Raw genomic sequence first — 5,771 nt, 5'->3', positions numbered from 1 at the left:
AGAATTTGTGATGTGGTAGAGACGTTGTGTGTAAGTGTATATATTTATAGGTGGGGAGGTTAGAATTTGATAAGGAATAAAAGTGGGAATTGATTATGGGAATCGTGGGAATAATGAGTTTGATTTGGAGAGATGAGACGTGGAAGAGTAAAAATCGGTTTGGAATTGATTTTTCATTAAAAATCTCAATTTTCTCTTAAAACAGTGCGGGCGCGCGCTAGGACGGTGCGGGCGCGCTCACTCTCTAGAAAATCGGCGCGGCCGAGCGCTAGATCAGCGCGGGCGCGCTCACCTTCTGGAAAAATAGCATAGCCGCGCGCTGGATCAGCGCTGCCGCGCACGGGATCAGCACTGCCGCGCGCTGGATCAGCGCTATCGCGCGCTGGATCAGCGCTGGCGCGCTTGGTCACTGGAGTTGGCCCTGAATTTTCTTCTTTTTCTTCTTTTTTTTTTATTTTTCCTCCTTTCTTCTTCCTTCCTCTACATACTAATGTACAACAAACTTGGGTTGCCTCCCTAGAAGAACTTCTTTTACGTCGCTAGCTCGACGTAGAGTCTCGAGATCAAATGGACAATAGAACGACACTAACCACCTCGCGGTTTGCCGTGTCACCATAGTAATGCTCCAACCTTTGACCATTTACCTTGAATACTTGGGCCCGATCATTCTCAAAAATTTCCAACGCTCCATTTGGAAACATAGTTTTGACAATAAACGGTCCTGACCATCTTGACTTCAACTTTCCAGGAAAAAGACGGAGATGAGAGTTGAACAAAAGAACTTGTTGCCCCGACAGAAATGATTTGAGCACTAGACGTCGATCGTGCCACCTCTTGACTTTTTCCTTGTACATTTTGTTGTTCTCATAAGCATCCTCTTCTTTCCAGCCGCATCCAAATCCAGATTCAAGTTCTTCAAAGCCCAATATGCTTTATGCTCGAGATCCACAAGTAAATGACACCCTTTACCATTAACCAGCTGGAACAGCGACATTCCCAAAGGAGTTTTGGCTTCAAATACCAATCTTTCCTTGATAAACATACGACTTTCTCCAAAATGCACTTGATCTCTCTCTTAGATACCTCAGCTTGACCATTCATCTGAGGTTGATAAGCCGTAGCAATGGGATGATTCACATTATACCTTTTCATTATAGCAGTGAACTTGCGGTTTCAAAAATGCGATCCCTCATCACTAATTATGACTCTTGGAGTTCCAAACCTTGTGAATATCTGCTTATGAAGAAAATTAAGCACCACTTTTGCATCGTTTGTTGGCAACGCCTTAACTTCAACCCATTTCGACACGTATTCAACTGCCAACAAGATATACTGATTGTTATAAGATGAGACAAATGGCCCCATAAAGTCAATTCCCCAAACATCAAAGACTTCAACCCCGAGAAGCACATTAAGAGGCATCTCACCCCTTTTAGACATATTACCCACCCGTTGACATCGATCACATTTCAAAATGAACTGATGAGCATCTTTAAATAATGTCGGCCAAAAGAAACCTGCTTGAAGAACACGAGCTGCTGTCTTTTCTCCTCCATAATGTCTTCCATAAGCCGTTGAGTTGTAATCTCGCAAGATCCCCCCCATGTTGCTGTAAGGAATACATCTCCTGATGATTTGGTCAGCTCCTTGTCGAAAAAGAAACGGCTCATCCAACATATACCACTTTACTTCATGTAGAAACTTCTTCCTTTGAGCGTAAGATAAGTCGGGAGGCATGATATTACTCACAAGGTAGTTCACAATGTCTGCAAACCACGGTTCTTCTTCCTGCACTCCAAACAACTGCTCGTCGGGAAAATACTCATTTATCAATGTCTTATCCAATGAAGTAGCATTAGGATTTTCTAAACGTGAGAGATGATCAGCGACTTGATTTTCAGTTCCAATTCTATCTTTGATCTCTAGTTCAAATTCTTGAAGCAAAAGAACCCATCTAATCAATCTAGGCTTCGGGTCCTTCTTTGAGACGAGATATCGAATTGCAGCGTGATCAGTGAAAACTGTCACCTTAGTCCCAAGTAAATAAGATTGAAATTTTTCAAAACCATAGACAATAGCCAAAAGCTCTTTCTCCGTAGTAGTATAATTCAGTTGGGCACCATTTAGGGTCATACTAGCATAGTAGACCACATGAAATATGTTGTTCTTCCTCTGCCCAGGAACTGCTCCAACTGCATAGTCACTTGCATCGCACATCATCTCAAAAGGTTCATTCCAATCAAGTGAAGTTATGACCAGTGCCATGATTAAACTCTTCTTCAATATCTCAAAAGCTGTGAGGCACTCGTCATCAAACCTGGAAGGGACGTCTTTCTCTAGCAAACTGCACAATGGCTTCGAAATCTTAGAGAAGTCTTTGACGAAACGCCTGTAGAACCCCGTATGACCAAGAAAACTGCGAATTCCCTTAATAGAAATAGGTGGAGGAAGATTCTCAATGACCCCCACCTTGGCCTTATCCACCTCAAGACCCTTACTTGAAACCTTGTGCCCAAGAATAATGCCTAGTCGCACCAGAAAGTGACATTTTTCCCAATTGAGAACCAGATTGCTCTCAACACACCTCTTAAGAACGTGTCCAAGATTTTACAAGCACTCATCAAATGAATCGCCAAAGGCTGAGAAGTCTTCCATGCACACATCCACATTCTGGCCAATCATGTCAGAAAAGATGGCTATCATACATCTCTGAAATGTGGCTGGCGCACCACACAGACCAAAAAAAACTTGTCTGAAGGCGAAAGTACCAAATGGACAAGTGAAGGTAGTTTTCTCCTGATCTTCTGGAGCGATACAAATTTGATTATAACCCGAATAACCATCCAGAAGACAATAATACTCATGACCAGCCAACCTGTCGAGCATCTGATCAATAAAAGGCAAAGGGAAGTGATCCTTCCCAGTGGCTTTGTTCAGCTTCCTATAGTCCATGCAAACTCTCCACCCCGTGACTGTTCTAGTAGGAATAAGCTCATTATTCTCATTTACTACCACAGTAATTCCACCTTTCTTTGGCACACATTGAACCGGGCTTACCCATGAACTGTCAGAAATAGGGTAAATGATCCCTGCATCTAGCCACTCTACATTCTTCATGATCGGATTAAGTCTTCTTTGCCGCTCGACCGTAGGCTTGCTACCTTCCTCTAGCAGAATTTTATGCATGTAATAAGAAGGGCTGATTCCCTTAATATCTGCTATAGTCTAACCAATTGCTGATTTGAGCTCTCTCAGAATCCTCAAAAGCTTTTCCTCATCACTACCTGAAAGGTCAGATGCAATAATAACAGGCAGAGTAGATGCATCACCTGAAAACATATACCTTAAATGCTGAGGTAAAGGCTTAAGCTCAAGAGTGGGAGCTTCCTCAATAGATGGCTTGAGGTGTTTAGGAGCCTTGTTCAATTCCTCCATTCCAAGAGATTAAAATGGAATATCAATCTTCCTCTTCCAGGGAGAAGCATTTAAATATTGCAATTGTTCTTCACCTTCGTCATCTTCACTATCTGAATTCCCCAAAAAGGCTTTTTCTAAGGCATCAGATCTTAGTAATTGGTCAAGTTCCGATGTGACCACCGAATCAACCAACTCCACTTTTAAGCACTCCTCATTATCAGTAGGAAATTTCATAGCGTTGAACATATTAAAAGTAACATCCTGATCCAACACTCACATTGTGAGCTCACCCTACTGCACATCTATCAAGGTTCGGCCAGTTGCCAAGAAAGTCTTCCCAAGATTATGGGAATCTTCTTATCCTCCTCGAAATCAAGAATTACGAAATCAACAGGGAAGATGAGTTTATCAACCTTGACCAAGACATCCTTCACAATACCTCGCGGATATGTAATAGAACGGTCGGCTAAATGTAAGGTCATATAAGTCTGTTTGGGATTGGGTAAGCCCAACTGCTTGAAGATTGACAAAGGCATCAGATTGATGCTATCTCCCAAGTCACATAAGCATCTGTCAAAAGACACTTTTCCAATAGTACATGGAATAGTGAAGCTTCCTAGATCCTTAAGCTTCGGAGGTAACTTCTGTTGCAGCACATCACTGCATTCCTCTGTGAGAGCAACAGTCTCTAAGTCATCTAGCTTCACCTTTCGAGAGAGAATACCTTTCATAAACTTTGCATAACTAGGCATCTGATCAAGAGCCTCAGTGAAAGGTATGTTGATATGAAGTTTCTTGAACACCTCTAAAAACTTCTCATATTGCTTGTCCAGCTTTTTCTTCTGCAGCCGCTTAAGAAAAAACGGTGGAGGATTGATCTATTTCTCCCCTTTATTACCCTCAGGAGGAGTGTGCTCAACAGTAGTCTTCCTTGGTTCCACTTCTTCATCCTGCTGCTCTACTTCTTTCTCAGCCCCGACTTCTTTAGTCAACTCTTGAGTTTGTTTGGGATTCGCAACCTTTCTAGACCTTAAAGTGATTGCCTTTACCTGCTCCTTAGCTTCCCTCTTTTCTGGAACTTTGGTGTCACTAGGTAATGTACCAGGATGACGATTTAGCAAGGCATTGGCAATTTTCCCAATTTGATTTTCCAAGGTCTTTATAGAAACAACTTGACTTTTGCACATAAGCTTCAACTCCTCTAATTTAGATTTTTCATTAGCTTGTTGCAGCTGGAGTTGTTGTCTTGGTGCATACTGCGGTTGCTGAAAACCAGGGGGGTTGTACTGCTTAGTTGGATAATGCTGATAAGGCTGTTGAACCGCATTCTGAGTGTTGCTCCAGATGAAATTAGGATGATTGCAGTTGTTGGGATGATAGGTGGCTGGCACTGGTTGTTGGGATTGCTGGAAGTTGCTCACGAATTGAGCTGATTCACTAGAAATTGCCCACTGATCAGTCTCATGGGCACCAGCACAAAGCTCACAGACACTAGTGATTTGATTAACTCCATAATTAGCCAAAGTGTCCACCTTCATCGTCAAAGCTTTAAGTTGGGCAGCGATAGCAGTTGCTGCGTCCAACTCCAGAATTCCCGAGAATTTTCCCCGAGTCAGCCTCTGGGAAGCATTCTGGTACTCATTAGCAGCCATCAGTTCAATATGTTCATAAGCTTCATCGTAGCTCTTAGCCCACAAGGCTCCTCCTGATGCTGCATCCAGCATGGGTCTAGAAGTAGTACCCAATCCATTGCGGAAACAATATCATCCAATCAGGCATGCCGTGGTGTGGGCACTTCCTTAGCATCTCTATATCGATCCCAAGCCTCACAAAGAGATTCTCCTATTTGCTGAGCAAACTGGGTAAGAGCATTCCTGATTGTAGCAGTCTTCACCATGGGGAATAATTTAGTGAGAAACTTTTGCGCAAGATCCTCCCAAGTGGTGATAGACCCTGCTAGTAGAGAGTGTAACCAACACTTAGCTTTGTCCCTTAGAGAAAATGGGAAGAGGCGTAGCTTGATAGCATCTTCAGTCACATCATTGAACTTGAAAGTGTCACATATCTCGATGAAATCCCTGATGTGCATGTTGGGGTCTTCAGTAGGAGAACCCCCAATCTGAACTGAGTTATGTATCATCTGAGTCGTACTTGACTTGATCTCAAGAGTGTTAGCCCTGATGGCTGGTCTGATGATGCTTGACTGAATGTCATTAATCTTAGGCCGAGAATAGTCCATCAAAGCCTTAGGATTTTCCGCTTGATCACCCATCTCTACTAAAGCTGGTTTTTCAACTTTCTCTTCTTCTTCTACCTTCTTTTCTTCCTCAAGAACTTCCTTACAAACTACCACA

General features: G+C 42.7%; 1 non-coding gene across 1 annotated transcript; it reads left to right on the top strand.

Annotated features, from left to right (window-relative positions):
* Positions 1-5,194: 5,194 nt before the first annotated feature.
* Positions 5,195-5,299, top strand: LOC141688150 (small nucleolar RNA R71). Its single transcript, XR_012561612.1, has one exon. It is a non-coding gene; the product is annotated as a small nucleolar RNA R71 (small nucleolar RNA).
* Positions 5,300-5,771: the final 472 nt, after the last annotated feature.

Source organism: Apium graveolens, chromosome 9 (assembly GCF_009905375.1).
Source record: "Apium graveolens cultivar Ventura chromosome 9, ASM990537v1, whole genome shotgun sequence".
Lineage (NCBI taxonomy): Eukaryota > Viridiplantae > Streptophyta > Magnoliopsida > Apiales > Apiaceae > Apium > Apium graveolens.
This window is presented reverse-complemented; position numbering and strand designations above follow the sequence as displayed.